General features: G+C 46.2%; 1 protein-coding gene across 5 annotated transcripts in view; it reads left to right on the forward strand.

Moving 5' to 3' along the window:
- WIPF3 (WAS/WASL interacting protein family member 3) overlaps positions 1-24,687 on the forward strand; it is a 74,894-nt gene that overhangs the window by 10,533 nt on the left and 39,674 nt on the right. Inside the window, exon 2 of one of the 5 annotated variants that reach the window (XM_075586865.1) lies at positions 21,865-21,985. The exons of the other annotated variants lie outside the window; for them this stretch is intronic. The gene's annotated coding sequence lies outside the window, so the exon portion shown is untranslated. The remainder of the gene's footprint in view (positions 1-21,864; positions 21,986-24,687) is intronic. 5 annotated transcript variants of the gene reach the window in all.

The raw sequence follows: 24,687 nt of genomic DNA on the forward strand, positions 1-24,687 counted from the left end.
GGCAAGGGGAGGGGGGTGGTAGAAAATCCACTCACAAGGGTAAGTTAAAATCAAGCAGTGTGTGATATATATCACCACCAACTCTGGTCACTCAGCATCCGGACCCTGCAGTCCAACTCTCACTTGAAGCTGCTGGTAGATGTTCTCCGGTGCGTGAGTGGAAAAGCTCCTTAAAATCAATGATGCAGTCTTTGAGTTTGGGTACTAACTCCAATGCCAGCCGGCCGCAATATGAATCAGCGCTCGATGCGGCCAGTCATGCGCTTGCGTGATGACGCAGTTCCGTTCCCTGACGCGTTTCGCCACGTGCTGTGACTTTCTCAAAGGGTTGCTGGTAGTTCATGCCCTCGCTAAGGATTTATAGCAGCTAGTTGCTAAGTAACCCGATCGTGTCCTTCAATAGGTTCAAGGTTCAAATAGGTAAACCTATCATAGCAAGATTATGCCTTAGGTAGATGAAAGGCTGGCACAAAATAAAAACAAAATATAAACAAACCTACTATATATTTCTGAAAGCACTGTATGTCTGCGTCCCTAGCGGCAATCTCATTGGTCCCTTGGCCTGCCCGCCCCCGCACCTCTCATTGGCCTGAGGCAGGGTGACGGGCAAAAACACACACACACACACACCCCCCCTCACACACACCCCCCCCCTCACACACACACACACACACCCCCCATCACACACACACACCCCCCCCTCACACACACACACACCCTCACTCTCCCCCGTCAGTTGGACCGCAGCTCACCTTCCACACACCCCCCCCCCCCCCCTCCTCTCCCGGTGCCCCTCACTCTCTCCCCCCACCTCACCCAAATCCCCACGCTCCGCAACATCCCCAGCCGCACCATCACCCTCACCGTGCGCCGCGGCCCTCCTGCTCAGCAGCAAACTCCAGGCTCCTCCCCCCTCGCGGCGCGGCCCGGGCCTCCTGCTCTCCCCCTCACGTGCGCCGCTACCGGAGAGGGGAAGCGCGGTCCGGGCCTTTTGCTCTCCCCCTCACGTGCGCCGCTACCGTAGAGGGGAAGCGCGGCCCGGGCCTTTTGCTCTCCCCCTCACGTGCGCCGCTACCGGAGAGGGGAAGCGCGGGCCGGGCCTCCTGCTCTCCCCCTCACGTGCGCCGCTACCGGAGAGGGGAAGCGCGGCGCGGGACTCCCCCTCACGTGCGCCGCTACCGGAGAGGGGAAGCGTGGCGCGGGACACCCCTCACGTGCGCCGGCTCCCGGACGGAGGGGAAGCGCGGCGTGAGACTCCCCATCACGTGCGCCGGCTCCCGGACGGAGGGGAAGCGCGGCGCGGGTCTCCTGCCACTCTTGACCCCTCCCCCCCAGCTTCCCGAACTCACCTCCTCCAGCCAATGCCACGGGGTCAAGGTAAGTCACCCACCGTCTCCCACCCACGCACTGTCACCCAGTCACCCACCCAGTCACCCACACACCCACCCAGTCACTTTCACCCACCCACTCACTCAGTCACCCACCCACTCACTCAGTCACCCACTCAGTCACCCACCCACTCAGTCACCCACCCACTCAGTCACCCACCCAGTCACTTTCAACCAGTCACCCACCCACTCAGTCACCCACCCACTCAGTAACCCACCCACTCACTTAGTCACCCAAAAACTCACTTAGTCACCCACCCACTCACTCAGTCACCCACAAACTTACTCAGTCAAGTCAAGGTCAGCCACCCACCCACCCACCCAGTCAGTCAGTCACCCACCCACCCACCCACCCAGTCACCCAGTCACTTTCACCCAGTCACCCACCCACTCAGTCACCCACCCACCCACTCAGTCAACTCAGTCAACTCAGTCACCCACCCACTCACCCAGTCACTTTCACCCACCCACTCACTCAGTCACCCACCCACTCACTCAGTCACCCACTCAGTCACCCACCCACTCAGTCACCCACCCACTCAGTCACCCACCCAGTCACTTTCACCCAGTCACCCACCCACTCAGTCACCCACCCACTCAGTAACCCACCCACTCACTTAGTCACCCAAAAACTCACTTAGTCACCCACCCACTCACTCAGTCACCCACAAACTTACTCAGTCAAGTCAAGGTCAGCCACCCACCCACCCACCCAGTCAGTCAGTCACCCACCCACCCACCCACCCAGTCACCCAGTCACTTTCACCCAGTCACCCACCCACTCAGTCACCCACCCACCCACTCAGTCAACTCAGTCAACTCAGTCACCCACCCACTCACCCACCCAGTCACTCAGTCACCCACCCAGTCACTCAGTCACCCACCCAGTCACTCAGTCACCCACCCATTCAGTCACCCATTCAGTCAGTCACCCAGTCACCCACCCATTCAGTCAGTCAGTCACCCACTCACCCACCCAGTCAGTCACCCACTCACCACCCAGTCAGTCACCCACTCACCACCCAGTCAGTCACCCACTCACCCACCCAGTCAGTCACCCACTCACCCACCCAGTCAGCCACCCACTCACCCACCCAGTCAGTCACCCACTCACCCACCCAGTCAGTCACCCACTCACCCACCCAGTCAGTCTCCCACTCACCCACCCATTCAGTCTCCCACTCACCCACCCATTCAGTCTCACACTCACCCACCCATTCAGTCTCACACTCACCCACCCATTCAGTCTCACACTCACCCACCCATTCAGTTTCCCACTCACCCACCCATTCAGTTTCCCACTCACCCACCCATTCAGTTTCCCACTCACCCACCCATTCAGTTTCCCACTCACCCACCCATTCAGTTTCCCACTCATCCACCCATTCAGTTTCCCACTCATCCACCCATTCAGTTTCCCACTCACTCACCCATTCAGTCTCCCACTCACCCACCCATTCAGTCTCCCACTCACCCACCCATTCAGCCTCCCACTCACCCACCCATTCAGTCTCCCACTCACCCACCCATTCAGTCTCACACTCACCCACCCATTCAGTCTCACACTCACCCACCCATTCAGTCTCACACTCACCCACCCAGTCTCACCCAAAACCACCCACCCACCCAGTCACTGACCCCACCCACCCACTCACCGACCCCACCCACCCACTCACCGACCCCACCTACCCACTCACTGACCCACCCAGTCACCGACCCCAGTCACTGACCCACCCAGTCACCGATTCTGAAAAAGTCACCCAGTCACCGACCCACCTACCGACCCAAAGTCACCCACCTACCCAAAGTCACCCACCCACCCAAAGTCACCCACCCACCAACCCAGAGTCACCCACCGACCCAAAGTCACCCACCCACCGACCCAAAGTCATCCACCCCCCGACCCAACTCACCCACCCACCGACCCAACTCACCCACCCAACCACCGACCCAAAGTCACCCACCGACCCAAAGTCACCCACCCACCGACCCAAAGTCAAACCGGCCCAAAGTCACCCACCCACCCACCGACCCAAAGTCACCCACCCACCAACCCAAAGTCACCCACCGACCCAAAGTCACCCACCCACCGACCCAAAGTCACCCACCCACCGACCCAAAGTCACCCACCCACCAACCCAAAGTCACCCACCCACCGACCCAAAGTCACCCACCCAGTCACCGACCCAAAGTCACCCACTCAGTCACCAACCCACCCACCCACTCAGTCAAGTGTCACCCACCCACCCACACAGTCACCCACACACTCAGTCAACTCAGTCACCCACCTAGCTGTCAAGGGGGGGGGAAGCCTAACCCTGTCGTACGCCCCCCCCCCCCCCAAATTACATCCCGGGCAACGCCGGGTCTCTCAGCTAGTATGTCTATATATATGGGGGAGGGGGGTAGGAATAATCAAAGGATAAACAATAATACAAATAAATGATTAAGTGACCATGATAATGATATATAATGAACCAAAGAGAATAATAAAACAAAAAAACTATATGTATAAGATTGCCAATAAATACTAATAAATAAATAAAAAATCAATAAAAAAATCAAAGATCAAATGAATAATCAATAATAAAATATTTTAAAATGTATATGTATGAAGAAAGCATTTTCTAACCCCCCCCCCCTCCCCTTGCCCCTTTCCCAATAAATGTACTGAACACCCACCCGCCGCCTCACACCCGCTCACACCCTAGCGGGACACATAACTCACATTTTTACATCACTTATGTCACCAAAATATACATTGTACTGTGGTGTGTTTACAAGAAACCATTTTTAAACAACATCGTATTAGATTTTCTTCCATGTTTCTTTTCAACATCATTATACAACCTTTCCACCAAATAGTGATCCTATTCTTCCCCTATTTATAAATAATACTACCTATTACTGATTTACATACAGAGCAACGCCGGGTATATCAGCTATATGTAGTGTGTGTGTGTGTGCACTATTCCCTGGTAACATTCTTTATATAGAGAACCAGATATTAAAATAGTTATGGTGAGTAGAGATATAATAGATGGATATTTCTAAACATACATTGTCTCGTCCAACTTTTGCATTTCAATGGAGAGAAAAGCCTTTTATGTTTTTATTGTTCATTTCCACACCAGGCTACCTGTTACTACTTAATTTTATTTCCCATTTCCTCTCAACAACCACTGCAACCAGATATCCCTCTTACATACACTGTATATAATATTGTGTTTCTGTATTTCTGCCAAACCCGATGAAGGACCCTGAGAGGGTTTGAAAGCTTCCAACATTTCAACTACTTGTTGGTCCAATAAAAGGTATCATATAACCTAGTGGTTCCCAAACTTTTTGGGTTCAAGGCTCCCCAAGGCGATCAGGATTTTTTCAAGGCTCCCCAGGGCGATCAGGATTTTTCCGCGGCGCCCAAAGTAAAAACAAAGGTGTATATACATACCTAACAGTTGCAGTGCGCAGTTGGTGTCTCTCTCAGGCACACACTCTCTCAGACACACACACATTCTCTCTCAGACACACACTCTCTCTCACACTCTCTCTCACTCTCACACTCTCTCTCACTCTCTCTCTCTCTCACACTCTATCTCACACTCTCTCTCACACTCTCTCGCTCCTCTCTCTCTCTCACACTCTTTCTCTCTCTCACACTCTCTCTCACACACACACACTCTCTCTCTGACACACACTCTCTCTCTGACACACACTCACTCAGACACACTCACTCAGACCCACTCACTCACTCAGATTCACTCACTCTCAGACACACTCACTCACTCTCAGACACACTCACTCACTCTCAGACACACTCACTCTCTCTCAGACACACACACTCTCACTCTCTCAGACACACACACTCTCACTCTCTCAGACACACACACACACACACACACACACACACACTCTCAGACACACACACACACACTCTCTCAGACACACACTCTCTCATACACACACACACACTCTCAGACACACACTCTCTCACACACTCACTCTCTCACACACTCACACTCTCTCAGACACACTCTCACTCACTCTCAGACACTCACTCACTCTCTCAGACACACTCTCAGACACACACTCACTCACTCACTCAGACACACACACACACTCAGACACACACACAATCTCTGACACTCACTCACTTTCTCACACACTCACTCACAATCTCTCAGACACTCTCTCACTCTCTCAGACTCTCTCTCAGACACACTCTCTCTCACTCTCAGACACACACACACTCACTCTCTCAGACACACACACTCACTCTCTCTGACACACACACTCACTCTCTCAGACAGACACACTCACTCTCTCAGACAGACACACTCACTCTCTCAGACACACTCACTCTCTCAGACAGACACACTCACTCTCTCAGACAGACACACACACACTCTCAGACAGACACACACACACACTCACTCAGACAGACACACACTCTCTCAGACAGACACACACACACTCTCTCAGACAGACACACACACTCACTCTCAGACACACTCTCTCACTCTCTCAGACACACTCTCTCACTCTCTCAGACACACTCTCACTCTCTCAGACACTCTCTCACTCTCTCAGAAACACTCTCACTCACTCTCTCAGGGAGGGAGGGAGGAGGAAAGGCAGGAGATCCGTGCAGGCAGCTCCCTGCACACAGTCACATGCACACAGTCACATACACACACACACACACACACACACAAATACACACACACAGGTACACACACTTTGGAGAGCAGAGGCAGCGACGGATGTGAGTGACTGGGAGGGAGGGGGGAGGAGGGGAGGAAAGGCAGAAGATCCGTGCAGGCAGCTCCCTGCACACAGTCACAGATACACACACAAATAAATACACACAGATACACACACAGACAAATAAATACACACACACAAATACACACATACAGATACACACAGATACACACATACATTGGAGAGCAGAGGCAGCGACAGATGTGAGTGACTGGGGGAGGGGGAGGAAGAGGGAGCGGAAAGGCAGGAGATCTGTGCAGGCGGCTCCCCCCCCCCCACATTCTTCTATCACCCGGAGCAGAAGGGGACAGCCACCAGCAGACAGAGGAGCCAGGAGCGGGAAGGCAGACACACACACTCACCGTGCACACACTCTGCAGACACACACACTCTGCACAAAGCGAAAGCCCCGCCCCGGCTTCCTCTGACCTGCAGCCAATCCCCTGCGGGCCGGCCAACATGAAGGAGTGATGTGGGTAGGGATAATCGGAGGGATGGTGGGGAGGGATAATCGCGGCGCCCCTCTAGGCACGCCGCGGCGCACAGATTGGGAACCACTGATATAACCTATTCTCTCCCCTGTTACTACATGGTTGAAAGGACCAACATGGCAACTCACCCTTCCTTTCCTATTTAGGTATTATAAATGGTGAGAACATTTCCAATATGCTTAATTGTTTAAGTAATTAGTTGTAGTATGCTTTCCTGTGGTAAGCAAGTGACAGGCATGTATTTTGTTTACAAGTCAGTAAATTATTTTCGTCAATGGCTAAGATGGATTTCCTTGTTCCAAGATCATGTTGAGCTTGAAACTTGTATTTCTGTGAACTTCCAGCTCCTCGCCCACTACTGCTGATCATAAAGTACCAATTTGTGTCATTTTAACAGGCCTTTTAACAATCAATTTCCTTAATTAGATCCTGGGAGTCATGTCTAAAAAAAGAACCAATAGACTTTTTATGGCTACCTGCTTCTTCCTCTCAAGATGAATGGCGCCTCTGTGATGGTTGTTTTATATTTCCCACGCAGGATAAGAATGAACATGTTGCTCCCATTTAAAGAGATACATTTTTAGCAGAAGTTAGGGACAAATAATGTGGGTGTTAGGAAGATAATGCACGCGTTACCTTTGTTTTCAATGGTGATGTGTTAACCTGTGTGTCAAATATTGCACCAGCGTTAACAGATCACATCACAGGTGCAGTAACGTCTGCCACATATGTATCTGTTGAACCCAGCGCACAGGTACTTTATAGGTTTGCCATGTTGATTATGTGTGGTGGTCCAAAATGGCAAAATGATTAGTTTGCCCTGCTTAGCTGGGTTTATTGATGCTGGGGACAGGTGGTGGGTAAACCTATGAACAGTGAAGAGTTCCAGATTCCATTACTAGGTCTGTGTTTTTGATGAAGTCTTATTTGGGTGGAGAAACTAGTAGTGTTTTGGGAATTGTGATTGTCATTATCACTATACACTGAAAGATGTTCATTGTCTGGAATATGAGGCACCAAAACATGCTGTGCAATGCATTGCAGGCTCCCTTGGCTGCCAAAAAGTTAAAATTCAACAAGAGACTATGGGGCCTATTCTATAAGCCTTCATAACCCACTTATCGAGGCCTTTTCGCCCAAAATGCCTACTTCTATTCTGTAAGCCTTGATAAGTGGGCGATAAAGGCATGAATCGCCAATTTTTTCAGCCGTCCAAAATAGATCGCTGGGTGACCGGCGATGAGCCACTTATAGGCAGGTTCTGAAACTCGTGCAATTCTAGTAGCCTCGATTAGTTTATCGAGGCGAATGGCGGCTCTAGACTGGCGAGTTTCTCCCAAAATCCTCACACCAGGAAAAGTTGGAGTTAGGGTGGGGAGAACCTGCAGAGAAGGCGGTGTGGTAGTGATGGGGTTAACCCCTCCCGCAACCTTCCAGGCCGGCCTAAGCACCCACCCTGGAAATACTACCTCCTTCATCCACCACCTCTGCCCCAATAAACAGGCTATTGAGCTTTAACCCCATTCATTGCCTAAGCAGCTAGCTGCTAAGGTAATGAAGCTGTTTTAATATAAATTGTAATACTAGTGTAGATGAGTAGGGGGTCTCCGGAGCAGAACCACGTTGATTTGAGGTCTGGGGACCCCCTGCTTCCCGAGATACAGGCCCTGTTATGGGGGTCCGGTATCTCCAATGCATATTATTCCCACGATCACTTGACGCGAGACATTTAAAGGCATAGGAGATACCGGCTCCCCATAACGGGGTCTGTATCTTGGGAAGCAGGGGGTCCCCGGATCTGAAATGAATGCAGTTCTGCTCCAGAGACCCCCTGCTCATCTACACTAGTATTAAAATGTATATGAAAATCTTGCGATCACTGGTGAGATTTGCGCTGGGAGAGGCGGCTCTCTCTGTGCAGTTCTCTCTGCAGCTAGAACAAATTGCTGGGTAAGGCCTTTTGAGAGAGGCGATCCTCACGTCGCCGGCTACTCGCCCGTTTTGGGAATTTTGCTATCACAGGTAATCGAGGCGTTCTGAATACCGTGATAGCAACGCTCAAAACACTGGCGGTGTAAACGGCCCAGCATTTTTTTTTTATGAAGGCTTATAGAATAGGCCCCTATATTTCAATTAAGGAATAATTACTAATGATGCTGAGTACCAGGAGGTGCCCCATACTGTCTGCTGAATACACTTATTAGCTAGATTTATGCATTACCGTTGAAATATACATCATTTTTTATTTGCCTATAATTCCAGCACCTTTTTTCACTACACAAACCTCACTACATTCATGCCAAGTCAGTGTTGACTGCATTTGTTTGATGCATAGAAAAGGAAACATAAAGATATAAACACTTCCTTAGAGATATGAGAAACCTTTGTGTAAGTTCACGAATGTGGCAAAAATGAGACTTTTGCTGTTGTTGGAAAAAGCATCGAAATTTGCCAAAAATCCCCCACTGAAAATGTACTGTACCCAGAGGATAACAAATGTCACCAAATTTAGTGATTTTCACTCTAACTTTTATGAGCCTTACTATTCACTTCTTTAACAACGCTGTGTAATACAGCAGGCAAAATGTGAAACACAGTGCTCATTTGCATGTCATTACCCAGAATCCCTGGGGAAATAATGGGGGAAAGACAGGGTTGCAAACCTCTCTGAGATATGTAAATGTACCCACAAGTGATATTTGTATTTGCTGTACACTATAAGGCCTCGGCCAGGGTTCCTGCTGGCGTGCAATCCGGGGGCGTGTCGGCAGGCGTGCCAGTGACGTCACGGAGCTGGTTCGCCCTCATTGGGCGAACCGCTCACGTGACCGGCCCTGCGCTCCGGCAAGCGCTTGATTTTAACATTTACCTAAGACCTACGCTTCCGCGCGCTTGCGGAAGCGTAGGCGAGCCCCTACTAAAGCCGCTCTCATTGTGGCTGTAGGGGCTCACAAGTACAAGCGCTCCTCACGCGCTGACCATGCCCGAGGCCTAATTGTGAGGAAATTTGTGAAAGCAAAAAAAAAGAAAAACAAATATTTCCAAAACGGAAGTAAAAGTTTAGCCTTTTCACAATTACAGTAGTGTAGAAAGGTGGCGGTCACTGCAGAAACGGAGCTCAGTCAGGATACAATAAAATCAGCTTTATTTCACGGTGCTGCACATTACAGAGAGACCATCTCTGACGCGTTTCGTCTCGTAGCAGAGACTTTATCAAAGAGTACAATCTCTCAATATAGCAGGGTATCTAAAAAGGCCGCCCTTGATCATCATTGGTTAGAATGCTAATGAGCCACAGTGGTGGGTGGTAACCTTGATTACACTATGAAAAACCATGAATGAACCGGGCAGTATACAATAGAACACCTGCATTAGGTGGATTTAACACACATGCAGAAAATTCAAACAAAAAACCACTAATAACATATTAAAAACAAAGAAAACAAAAGTAACATGTAGCCTCCGTATGAATAATTGTATAAACATATCACATCATGTAATGGAGGCAATACCCTTGCGGAGGAATGTAGATGCTAAGAACATTGAAATAATACATTGTAACATGCCTCTAATTTGAAAGGTAAACAATGTACAAACAATCTCAAAGAATAAAATATACACATCCCAAATATATGAGACTATATATAAATTACATTAAGTCCATATAGGTACATATGTGAAAAAAAGGGGGGTTGGAGTGTGTGGGTGTGGGTTATAGACCGATGAACAATGTTGATGTACTTTATCAAATACACACTCCCAACACTCCCCACATGATCAACCCTGGAGGAAGTGTTTTAACTCCCAATCCAGGTTGATGCCATGCGGATGGAGAGTGTTGAGAGTGTATATCCAATACATCTCCTCGACATGTGCAATGTGAACTTGGGCAAGTTAACGCATCAGTTCCTTTACAACCACTGTCCAAATGGCTCACTTTCTTAGTAGCAAATTTGTGGCAGAAACTGTTACGCCGGTGCTGCCCGCAGACCAGACCCGTCCCTTATACTGAGGTGGTGATGTATACGTGCACGCACCCGCAGCAAAAGGAGCGTGTCCGGAGTGTGGTGTTTTAGGCGTTGCCAGGCCAGGTGGTAATAGCTGTAGCAATACTTGCCGGTTCCGGTAAAGAAGAGCCGTAGTCGTTGCCGTTAGCCAAGGTCAGGGAGAGGAGAGTTCCGGAAGGTCGATGTCGAAGCCGAGGTCGAGGGGCGTAAGAGGCAGCGAGGTCAGTTGAGAGCCGGGGTCCAGAGCCAGAGAGTGCAATCCGCCAAGCCGGGTCGTGACCTGAATAAACAAAGAGAGAAAGTGCCAGAGTAGACATCCGCAGTGGAGACTATGTCGAGCGATGTGAGAGAGGCAAGACAGGTATATATATTGCGGCTGACCAATAGGGAGCGGAGGCAGTCCTGGAGGAGCACAAGGAGCTGTCCTGGATTGGTTCCTATGATAGGCAGCCAGGTGGGGAGGTTTAGGGTTAAGTGACAGCCTGTGTGAGGATTGGGGACGTGGTTTCACTGCTAGTGCAGTGAATAAATTATCCTTGCCCGGCGCGCTCTGTAAGGTTGGTGAGCGCGCGCCCGGGACCAGAGGAGGCCGCCAGCGCTCCGAGAGTCTGCGGGGCAGCGCCGATCCGTTGGGAGCGGGGGGAGCGCCCCGCACAGCGGAGGCAGGCTGGGAGCGGCAGCGGGGGCATTTGGAGGTAAGGAGGGGTCGCGTCGTGAGCGCCGCAAGCCCCGCATCCTTACAGAAACACACTTATTGAACCTGATACTTCAATTTCTGTATTTTGAATGTCCAGAAACAATCCTTTTATTACTTCTTGCCATGTCATGAGTAATCTGGGCAAGCAAACTGTACCATATGAAATATTGAATATTGTTACGAGCAGCCACATTGTACGACTTTGAACTAAATGCATGTTTCGTTTCAGTGAATGGAATCTTTATTATTCAAGAATTGCAGAAAATAAAATTTTCTAAAATTGTTTACAATAGTTAAAAAAACAAAACAAAAAAAAAACCACAGATTTGAAAGTGTGCAATTTAGGGGTTATTTATCAAAGACTGGATCTGGAAATCTGGTGCAAAAAAAAAAAACAGCACTAGAGTATATTTATCAAAGCAAAAAAAAAATTGCATTCAAGGGATGTTTTCTTTGATACAATGTTTGCTGGCAGCCTTTCATACATATCCCCTTTTGTGTCATATTCTTGCAAGAACTAAGTTCCATGCACTCTCCTGGAATTTGCAATGCTAGTGTTTTGTTTCACTTCTGGTAAATTCATCTCCACCATGAATGGCGTCATGTTTCTCGTCTTACTTAGTCCGTTCCATTTACTGTTATCTGATGTCCTTATCTGCAAATCAATATCAATGATATATTAAAACACAGATCAAGATACCAGCGGGCATCTGGTGGGCTGCATATCGTTACGATTTTATTATTTAAGTAATAATCCCTGAAGAATGGCATTACTGGCCAATTACTGGAAGAGTTGAACTTTAACCCAGCCAGGGAATTATTGGCCTGCAATGAATGCCCTGTTCTGACGGGATTATTACTATTATAGACTAAATGTAGCCTTATTATTTTTTTTTTTACATTTTCATAAAAAAGATAGACCTTTTGTAGCCATTGATTTTTCTCAGCATGATCGTCTACATTCTTCTGCTTTTACTGCAGTTATTAAAAGGAAATTGTACATAGACACAGCCCCCCTCTACATGCACACACTCTGCAGCCTCCCCTCTATACACACACGGCAACCCCCCCTTCTATATACGCAAACACACTCTGTAGTCCCCCCTACACACTCTGCAGCCTCCCTCCTCTACACCCACAACACACTACAGCTCTCCTCCACCTTCTACACTCACAAAACACACAACACACACAGCAGCTTCCCCTCTACACCCACAAACACACTACAGCCCTATGTAAATACACAAAACTGCATACACACACAGACACACACACCAAAACACACTCTGCAGCCTTTATCCACCCTCTACACCCACTGACAAACACACACACACTACAGCCCCCCCTCTACACCCACAAAATACACTGCAGACACACACACACACCAACAAAACAGACTGCTGCCCACCTCTACATCCACAAAACACACACCAGCAGCCCCCCTCTACACCCACTGCAGCGCCCCTGTAAACCCACACACTGAAGACAGACACACCAACAAAACACTCTGCACCCCTCCTCCACCCACAAATCACACACTGAAGACACCCTGCAGCCCCCTCTGTTCCCACAAAACACACACTACAAGATACACACACAAACCAACAAAACAGACTCTTCCACCTCTACATCCACAAAACACACACCAGCAGCCCCTGTCTACACACACTGCAAACACACACACCAACAAAACACTCTGCATCCCTCCTCCACCCACAAAACACACACTGAAGACACACGCACTGCAGCCTCCCCCCCACCCACAAAACACATACACCAACAAAACAGACTCTGATGCCCCCTCTACACCCACAAAACACACCAACAGAAGACACACACACCCCAATAAAACAGTCTGTTGACCCCCTTTTCACCGACAAAACATATGTAACTGTGTTTCCCCGACCTGGTGGGAGAATTGGGCATTACTGTTCGTGTGGTGCATGATACCTGCTGGTAACAGGAGGGCTGAGCTGTCCGCCGATGGTAGTGGGGATACAGGATCAGGTTTCTGGGGTACATTACCAGTGCAGCGCCACCATCTGCCGCAGGCTCCAAAATTAATGCAGGCGATTTCTTATGGTAGAAATACTTCCCCTCCTTCCAGTAAGATCACACCCAGTCAGGAGATATATGCAAACAGGAACGGTCTTTATTGATACCACCAACACACAGCAGTAGTCTGCTCAATCACAGCTTCTCAGGATCAGCTATCTACTGGATGATGGTCCCTGGACAACCACTACAGGTCAGGGCCCCTGCAGCTTTCCTAACTCTTCCCAACTCCCGTATCAGGAGTCAGGGTATAGGCACACACTCAAGGAGCAGAGGCCCCAATCTCAGGCTCCCAGTTGTGTGACCTTGCCTGCCTAAATTTGGGGCGGTACTGTCCTTAAGTACAGCCAGGAGGAGGGCACCTGGTACGTCCCATGATTGGACATGCTCAGGCCTGAGGTCACCGCCTCCCACTGTCACTCAAATGCAACACCATGGAGTGGGGAAAACCCATCTTAAAGCTGCAGTTCAGTCAATATTCTGCATGTGTGTTTTTGTTAATAAATCAGTTCTGTAGTAAGAAAAAATACTTTTAGCATTTTCTGTTTAAAAAAACAACAACTTTGAAAGAACAATTTTCTTGTATTCTATTTTAACAACCATTTGCTAAGGCACTGCCCCTTCATGTCCTGTCACAAGCCCTGGCACACCCCTTTGTCAGCCCTGCCATCCCTCTTGCACATGTCAGTGCAGGAGTGCTCATGAATATTCATGAGCTTCCACTGACTGACAGAAGCAGATGAAAAACATATGCCATATCTAAAGATGTCGCCAAATTTCGCCGATCAATACATGGAGAACGATTTGACTGGCAGCTATACAGTTCTTTAGGTAATTAGAGATTGCCCACATGAAACTATTCAATTAAAAAAAAAAAAAAGACTGAACTGCAGCTTTAACTGCTGGCAAGGCTTGTTCTTACCAGGGCTTACTGCCAGTACAAGGGCAGGCTAGTAGCCACAGGTGACATGGTTACACATACAACAGACACACAAACCTTTCCCCTCACTCCTTGTTTGTGTCTCCTGTCCTATCACCTCCCCTGTCTGAGAGCTGATCTCACTCTTTATGAATGAGAACGGAAAGTTGATTGGCTGAAAAACTTGGCAGGGTGCCAAAAATTTCGGCCCATTATTGATTGGTTAAAATTGCAGGCATTATCCAATCAGAGAGCAAGGATTTGAATAATTGCGCGGAATTTACAAGCTTTAGCCTATATTAAGCAATACAAACGTCTGTTTAATGTTTAACTCTTTGCATGCTGGAGGGGCCACGGCATTTCTGATCACATGATGGGACGATGGGAACAAAAGAGGAGGAGTCCTCCAATACCGTTCCTCTGCCGGCTAGATAGTGCTCCACAGAAGCGCAGAACATGATCTCACTGTCCTGGAACAGGATTGTATATTTTCTGTGTATTTTTTCTGCTCTCAGGCTGCCAGTTCTCCCCAGTTAAAGTTGCATGATTCCCTGATCTGAAGCAGCCAGTGCTGCTGTGTAGTTGCAACATTGTTGTTACAATATAGCCTTTCCACAAGCCGCCAGTCAGTTACCTTGGCAACCTCTCACTTCTCATAGCTTGAGTTGGTTTAGCCCTCTCCCCCTGCCTTTCTCTGTTTATTAGTATGCCTCTTTGGCTTGCTCTTGTCTGGAAAGGAAAGTGGGCTTTCTCTTATCAGCAGACACAGTGAGTAGATGAATCTTCCACTGCTCCCTTAGAAATGGATTCCTTTTTACCTTCCCCTCACAAGAGACACTTCCTACCACAAAACTCCATGCATGTGCTTTTATATTTCTGTAAACCCCACCCAATTTGAATAAAATAGAAGGCCTTTGTTTGTTTTTAAAGGGGACGAGTTTATGCTACATGGGCCTACTCACATGCTACAAGTGAGCTTGGGTCCAGAATACTCACGCTTGACAATGAGCTGAACGCCCATGTAGTAGCCACTGCAGCACGGGGCCCCTGGAGTTCCAGACCTCATTACATGGTGGCAACGTCATTGGGCACTCATATGGTTAAATACTAAACAAAGGGGGAAACATTCATCAAGCGCAGCTGCAGGTTAGCGCACCTGACCTTGAATGGCAGTTAACGCAGAGTCATGTGCTCTAACGATCTAACCCATACTGGCACTTGATAAATCTGCCCCATATTATTTAAGCAAAAAAATCCAAAAACATAACATAAAATACTATATTATAGAATAAAGCAAAAGTTCAGTTTATTGATGTCTACTTTCTACTGCACAAGATATTCAGATCCCTTCTTACTAATTGTTACACATTTGAAATTGGTATTCTAACCTCCTAGTAATGTCAGAATTTTTGGGGATTATTACTTGTTACCTATTTGTTAATAACTTTGCAATACTAGTGTCAAATGGTACAAAGGTAAGGCTAAATCTGAAAAGAACACACACATCTCAAATAATAATCCCTGCATCTTCACCCAACTTTAAATTCAAGTGCCACAAATACATCCTCTTTGCTAGCTACAGTTTAATAATATAAAGTTAAAAAAAATAGCTGTATTGTCATGACTACTTCGCCTTTCACAGCAGTATGTAAATGCACATTTTGTTGAATCAGCCAGCTGATGACTTGCATCTCAAATTAAATATTACAAATGTAACCCATAGGGTAATGCCGCCCTAGAACAATACATTTCATAGATTAATGGCCTTCACCTCTTCCACCGGTTTATCTGAATGGGAGTGCACGTCCCTCTGCTATGTTCATCTTGTAATCATCTCTAGACAAAAGCACCGGCTGTGATGTTCATGGGATGACATACAGGCCGCCAGCACCTGACTCTTGGAATGTTGTTGACTGAATGTCACAAGAGCACTATAAAGCTTACATGTACGGGCATAGTGTTAATTGGAGCCGCAGCGGTATTTGTTTCTCCCTCTTGTGAAATTGAATTGTTAAATGTTGCACAGGGGGTTATTGAGCTTGCCTTGAGATACGTATTATACACAATATTGTGAATACAATAAATACACATACTGTGTATTTATTGTATTCACAATATTGTGTATAATACGTATGTGTATACTGTACAATAAATACACATACTGTGATGGCAGATACAATAGATTTGTTCAAAAAAAGGTTGGACATCTTTTTAGATGGGAAAGGTATACAGGGATATACCAAATAAGTATACATGGGAAGGATGTTGATCCAGGGAGTAATCCGATTGCCAATTATTGGAGTCAGGAAGGAATTAATTTTTCCCCTTAATGGGGTTTTTTGTTTGCCTTCCTCTGGATCAATAAGTAAGTATAGATATAGGATAAAGTATCTGTTGTCTAAATTTAGCAAAGGTTGAACTTGATGGACGTACTATGTACACATGCTAAACAACAAAAAAAAAGGTAGCGCTAATAAAATAACCTGGTAATGGCCCACAGCCTGGGATATAACTCCGACACCCACGGTCAGAAGAGACAGATGCAAAACATGTGATATCAATGGCGCTGGGCCCCAAGTAACACCAAATATTACATTGGTGATCCCATATTTGGTGTTACTTGGGGCCCAGCGCCATTGATATAACATGTTTTGCATATGTACACATGCTATATATATTTCTTTCTTTTCATATTATTATGCATGTGTGTGTATGTTAGGAAATAGAGAATCAGAGTTGGAAACCATGGAGTGTGGAAGTAAATCAGTTGGTCTATATATGACTTACAGCTTATATGCAGAGTAAGTAAGCATGCTATATGCCAGTGGTGCTCAACTCCAGTCCTCAAGCATGATGAAGCAGGGACTGATTGAGCCACCTGTGCTGAAGCAGGGATATCCTGAAAACCTGACCTGTTGGGGGGACTTGAGGACCGGAGTTGAGCACCCCTGATATATACCATCTGAAACGCTGCTTCCACGGCTCCAGTGCTTTTCAAATTGCAATGGCATGCAGGTCTCAAGCCTACAGGTTTCATTATAAGGTACTTGAAGCACTACAGAAGAGGTGAAGAGCATATGAGCTGTGCTCTTACAAAGAATTTACTTGTTGCACACCATCCTATTTAAAAAAAATAACATTTCACAAATCAGGATACAAGATACAGTATATAACTGTTGTTGGATATAAACAGTAGTTAAAAAGTGTGGTAGTAGGATATGGTGGTAATAAAATGAAACCGTATTCAGTAACAATCAAGCACAGGGTAATTAGTAAATGCAAATATATTGTTGACCTTGAGAGTTGTATGGTAGCCATTAGTGCAAATTATGTAAAATTAGCTAAGCAATCAACAGCCGAATTGCAGCGAGACTTCAGGGGATACTGTGTGATAAGTAGTGTCAGACTACACTCTGAATCGGGAGCGTAGACGGGAGCCAGCCAGGCACTGATGCCAGGAAATGATACACAGAGCCAGGAGAGGAGCTGCTCTATTCACTTGCTAACTCAATATCCCGCTTACTAAGCCCTACAGCTCAATATAGAACCCGACAGATACCGCTACGGCAGGCCCATGTCTGCGTCTGCTGACATAATGCGACGTGCCCGATATCTTGGAGCACTGCTGCTTTGACTCCTTATCAATTCTTATCACTTCCACCAATTTTAAGAAGGCAATGAGATCTAAGTATAAGTAAAGGATTTTTTTAAGAATTTAAATTCTTGTTATGATTTTGCTTTTCTCTCTCTCTTCAAGTGTAGATTACGGTAATTAAACTGTAATCGGTGTACTTTAGCCTGCAACTCCACTCCTAATCTTTTAAGCATTCATAAAAAAGAAAACCACTGAAGTCATGGCAGGATTCAGTTCCTTTACTTCCGATATCTTTGCATCTATATTTATATGTGAACTTTACAGCATAGATTTATATACTTAAGGTAGACCAGGAACACTTGGTCTACTTATTGTTGCCTGTTTTGTTTTTTTATTTTATACGGCATATATACATTTTTATCTGATGCTCTTTTCCTGATTTAGCCACCTCTGCTGCACGTCTTACTGAGAATAAACAGTAAATAGAAATGGCACTTGTGGCGCTTTCACATGTCTCAGACAGGTCTGCAACTCTACCTTTCCCCCTTATCGCTTAGCTCTCCAACCTGCTCTCCGGCATCTCTCTGTGACGTCTCGCTGTCATGTGATATGTTGCCATGGCAATGCCTTGCCAGTTGACGTTGTCATGGCGACACGTGTCAGTAGAAGCTGGAGAGCAGGCATGAGGCAATTACAGAGGACACGAGCTCTCCCCCGGAAATCAATTTAAATGTTGTGGGGAAGAAAGCGGGGGCCCCCCTTACAAAATTTTGCACCCCCCAGTTTGCCCACCCTTGACTTGGCATCCACTGCAGTCAGGGATTCTGGGTAATGACATGCAAATGCTTTTTTATGTTTGCTCAGTTTGGGGGCCAGGGGTCTATTGTGGGGTTTCCTGAGTAGGGCCTAACAACGGATTCCCTTGTGGGCTCTAGATGCCCCGGTCTGACATTGGTTTCCTTAATTTGCGTGATGTTGAACATTTCTTCAGCATGTGGAAGATGGTTTCAAAGCAGATGGTTTTGGACCTAGGTATGTAGATATTTTCATGGGTATATTATTATATTATACTAGCAGTACAAACTCTATGCAAGAACCCTGCTCTTCCTCTTATTGCTAGGGGTAGGTGGACCTTGCCTTCCTTTGGTCATTTTGTTCCTACTTGGAAGTAGGAGTGTGACAGGGTGAATGAACGTCACCAGCCGTATACCTGGCAAACCTATGTTTAGGCTTGCAGTGCAGCAGTGATGAGGTTAAGTTTCAGTTGATAGGGGCTGCTTAATTAGTCTGACCCCAGCTGCATAATCAAGGTGTTTTAAAAACCCCAGGCTGTACACACATGCAGGCTAGCTGGTCAGGAGACAGGACTGAAATACTGAAGAGATTACTGCTATAAGGTCTGTTTTCAAAGTACATGTGTGATGAACTATCTGTGTCCTGCATGCTGAAGAGAAGCTATTTTGTTTTTGTCTGCTGAAGAGAAGCTATTTTGTTTTTGTCTGCTGAAGAGAAGCTATTTTGTTTTTGTCTGCTGAAGAGAAGCTATTTTGTTTTTGTATGCTGAAGAGAAGCTATTTTGTTTTTGTATGCTGTATGTTTTTAACGCTCAATAAAAAAGCCTTATCAAGAGAACCCGCGTGTGTGGTTGCATGTACCCTGCAACTAGGAGTTTCCACAGAAATTGAGAAGACTATGTTGGTATACTTTCCTCACCAACATCACATTGTAATAAGGCCTAATAAGGTAGTGCTTGCTCCTACTACACATGCTTAGACCATAGCTTTCTGGAGTGTGGCTTCCAACCTAGTGATTTGCAAATTGTTATTCCACTAATTACCGGTCTTCTGCGGTAGTCACGGGCCCTCCCAGACCGGGATGGCCAACCTGACTGGGAGTTGGCGCCAGAATTTACCAGTGGCATTGTCAAAGGGCAACAATAAGACAATTATACAAATTAATACCTGTATAGACTGACAGAGCACAGTGTCAGTGTATAGTGTGGTCAGGTTATATTCTGTGTCAGTATATAGAGCGGAGTATTACCTGATGATATTATAAACTGACACAGAGTATGTAGCCAGCTCTTTTTGATACAATATTTATGATGGGGATTTGGGTTCTGAGCTTACATGGGCCGGGGGGGGTTCGTTAATTTCATTTGGTAAAACAACATGGAGATTAGTGACCCCTCATCCTTGTTTCCAAGCTCACTCATCCCACCTTTTTCATTGCAGTTCTGGCTATGCACCTGTGAATGACCAGTCTATTAAAGACTGCTCTCCCTTCATTAGGGAGGTTATGGGAGCTTTTTGCAGGTGCAGCAATGGTAGGACCTACAGATGGGGCCATACTGTGATGTGGTTCTTGGCTTAAAATACTTTGGCCAAAGAATTTAACTAAATAACCCCTGCTTATGAGAAGATAAACAGATAAGTATTTAACTATATAATATGTCAAGTTAGATGAAGCACTAGACCTTTTTGTCTTTTGTTCTGTACATGAGCTTACAATCCTAGTAGCACTCTTTTTGACACAATATTTATGATGTGGTGTTTGGCTTCTGAGCTTACAGGGTCTGCCGCGGTGGATTTCAAAATCCGCCACCCCTAAGCACTTAGCTATTGCCTTCTTACTTGCCGCCCACCTCCTCCTTTGGAACTGTAGCGTCAAAATGACGCTGTGGACGTCACCAATGTGACGCCATCCTGCGTCACGTTGCCATGGTAACTCAACATCATGACGTCATTTGGCGCTGCAACCTTGCGTTGCCATGGCAACGAGACGCCATGACGTCACACTGGCGCTGCGGTTCAGAAGGAGATGCAGGGCGGCAGGTATGGAGGCAGCCGCAACAGCTAAATGACTTCCCATCAGGCCCAATATGCCCATGTGTGTGGCAAAAGTATATGGGGGGCGGACATTTTTGCCGATCCAAAATGTTGCCGCCCTAAGCCCGGACCTAATGGGAAATCCGCCAATGGGACTTGCTTTAGTAATTTAACCCCAAAGTTTTACAAGCATGATAGACTGTTCCCTCTTTGGTCAGGAATGTCTGGTAGGTGCCTTTTTGCCTTTTATCTGTCTCTGCTGCTATCGGGATACGGCTCACCACACTTATGAGCAGATCTACAGAGCATATTTAATTTGCTCATTCATTTGAACCTTTCTGACAATTGGCATTATATTAACATACATAGAAAGGGAAGTGCTACTTTGCATTTGTAAGAGTACAGACATCACTAACACATTATTAAGAAGCAAATATCCCATCTCTGTAACTGTTAACTGAGCAGTATTTGCATTGATTTGGTTTTTACTTTTGCTCTTAACTTTCTTGTCTGTCAACAACACTTCTGCCTGTGGCATATGTGTTTATCCTGCAGTACGCAGTACCTGCAGCTGTTCTTTGGGATGACAGTTTTATTACAGCAAATGGGGTTGGTATTGTACAAGGGGTCTTATTGTTTTCTATCGAAACCAGTTGCCAGAAGTTGCACAGCTGACTACTAATTTTAACACATTTTTATTTGTCAGATTCCTTCCAGGCATATACATTGCTTGCTGGAAGCATGCATCAAATTGCATCAAATTTGGCATAAATACAGCTTTAGTGTAATTCAATTTTGAAGCAATAAAAATACCTAATATCTGAAGTGACTAAATGTTTTGCTTCTTCAAGGTGCAGGGAAAAGTTACATAAAAAGTTCAGCTTGGTAACCAACTCAGGTAAATAAGTGACTTCACAGCGTAACATATATAAAGGGCTAGATTCACTCATAAAAATATTGCCATTATCATTGATTTATCAGTGAATTTTTTTTATCAGCCTATTCACTAAAACCATATCTCCAGCGGTAATGTCGGATTACCACCATAAATGCTGCCACCTTTTCCACCACAATCTATTTTGTGTGTGTATATATATCACACAAACCTTGTGGCTTGCAGGTAGAGAATTGGTACTAGCATATGAAAGGTCCTGGGTTCGATTCCTGTATGATATTGACGCACGTGGACGCAGCCTGATGAAGCAGGGAGAGCAGCAGAAAGGGGAGAGCTGCAGATGTTGGTAAGTCCTCGTGCGGTGAAATGTTATAACGCGGTCTCATTCTGTGGACCCCTGAGGACCGCATTATAACGGGGTTCAGCTGTGATATATATATATATATATATATATATATATATACACACACACACATTTTAAGTTATGGTGGGGGAAAAAGGCAACAAAAAAACAACCACTGTTAGCATATAGCCAATAAAGAATATCACTTGTGAGCACATTCACATGTATCAGACAGGACTGCAACCCTGCCTTTCAACCATTATGACCTAGCATACAGTGCTCCCGCTGCAGCAATGGATTCTGGGAGGCAGTGTTGCAGACCTGTCTGATACATGTGAATGCAACATCTTGAGAAAGTGAACGAAATCGGCCGGGACCTAACGGTATCGCATTGCTTATATTCCATTATAGGATATGCACCCACACCAGTGACTTTTATTACGGAGTGCCTTTGATTCCTTTCTACGATATATATATGAAAACAAAAATAGAAAAAGAAAAAGTATCCCACAAAACCACAATAAAGCACTCTGGTATACAAAAATATAACAAGTTTATTTAAAGACACATCACATAACATACAAACATGATAAAACACTCTCACATGCCTCAAAAGTATGGAAAACAACCACATACAAACTAAAGTAATGGAAAAATCCTCAACTAAAGCCATAAAAAATAAAAAATGTAGTCTAATGACAAAATGATATCAGAATGGTGAGGCACATAATTGGCCTCCCTTCTGTTGACCGGCCGGTCAAAAAAGAGAAAAGAACTACTCAACTGAAAATACTAAATCCCAGACCTAGCTGAGGCACAAACCGTCCTATACCAAGGATCCTGCTACAAAAATGATATGCACAAATGAAACTCTGCTCCCATAATCAGTGGGAGTAAACAGCATGTAAACCCATGTGTGAGGGAAGCAGAGAACACACAGACTGGCTGCAGTGATCTAAGCACAGAAAGAGAATGATTGTAGCTGTGTGTGCAAATGGGCAGAAAGGCTGTTGGAAGGTAGAAAAGGACTGCAGCAGTAAATAAATGAATGTCCCGTCAATACTTCACCAATAAGGAGGGTGAACAGTCAATAGAGGCAATACTTAGCCTCCCACGTAGAATCTCGTGGGTAGAGCGAGAGCAGGTAAATAGGAGCCCGAATGAGATATATATTTACATATATATCAAATAAAAAGTTCACTTGTGAGCACATTCACATGTCTTAGGCTGAGGCCCCGCTGTTGTCGGCGGCGCGCGCGGGCCACCAGCCCCTTACCTCAAGTGTGCTGGTCCCCGCTGCCTCCTTCCGACAGGGCTGACTGCGTGCTGTGACACGTCAGCCTGCCGGAGCTACAAGCTTCTGGTGATCAGAAACGCTGACGCGTCACGTGGTACACGAGTCAGCCAATGAGAAGGGAAGGAGGGGAGCTACGGGTGGGAGGCGGCTTGGAAGGAAGTGTGCCTGTGTGTGCAAAGTAGATGGCCCAACCTATCCCTTTCCTCCAAGACCCAGAGCCTCCCGGACCCACCCCCCCCCCTCCTGCGGACCCACAACCTCCTCCACCTCTCTCCCCGGGCTTAATGGCTGCGCCCACCCCCCCCGACCCGTTTTGGCCACGCCCCCCCCCCCGAGCCGAAAAAAGTTTACTGCAGATCGCCGACAAGCAAGGCGGCCGTACGGACGCGTGCAGCGGGGCCTTAGCCTTAGGCAGGTCTGCAACCCCGCCTTTCACCATTCTCCCCCGCATACAGTGCTTCCACTGCAGCAAGGGATTCTGGGAAATGACATGCAAATGAGCACACTGTCACCTTTTGTCTGAAAATCCATTGTTACATGGAGCCCATATAAGCTAATGCTCACTGTTAACACAGCTTTAAAACACAGTACGGGAATCAGATGCAAAGCCAGAGAAACCACTCAGACATGTTTCTATATATATATATATATATATATATATATATATATATATATATATAGTGGTCGATAAATCACCCAAAAATCTACTCGCCGAACAAAAAAATCTACTCGCCACCTAGCACCACACGTCTGCTGCTTGGGCCAATAGGAGCTTGCCACGATGTTAAATCCACTCGCCCGGGGCGTGCAAATGTATAGGTTTGTCGAACACTGTATATATATATATACACACACACACACACACACTCCCTTATTGTAGATTTTACATTTCTTGTGAGGTAGAACAGACAGTGAAAAGCCTAGAGAGAAGCACTGACATTTTGCCATAACTAATTCACTCATTGTAATAAAAGATGGACCATATTTACTAAACAGTACTATGCCGTAAGACACTTTATGTGCGATACAAGTTAACGTACTATCTAAAGTGAATAGGCCTTAAGTTGTGTTCTGGCATCGGAATAGTATCTTATGGAATAGCACCACTTAGTAAATGCGGCCCCAACTGCCTATTCAATTGTTTATGTGAAGAAGAAAAAAAGATAATTGTACTCAGACCATTTATTTGATATAGAAGAGTCCAAAAGACACACAACGTTTCGGGGATACAAAATGTAACCCTTCTTCAGGTACAGACCCAGGACATACTTGAAACCGAGACTGTAAGACATGAAGCCAAAAGCGGGATTCATTAAGACGTTAAGGCCATTTTTTAAAGTCCGATAAAAAAATGCACTTTTGTGCGACCTGTTTTTTGTATCCGTGCTATAAATTCTATAGCACGATA

The sequence above is a fragment of the Ascaphus truei genome, chromosome 2 (assembly GCF_040206685.1).
Source record: "Ascaphus truei isolate aAscTru1 chromosome 2, aAscTru1.hap1, whole genome shotgun sequence".
NCBI classification, from domain to species: Eukaryota; Metazoa; Chordata; class Amphibia; order Anura; family Ascaphidae; genus Ascaphus; species Ascaphus truei.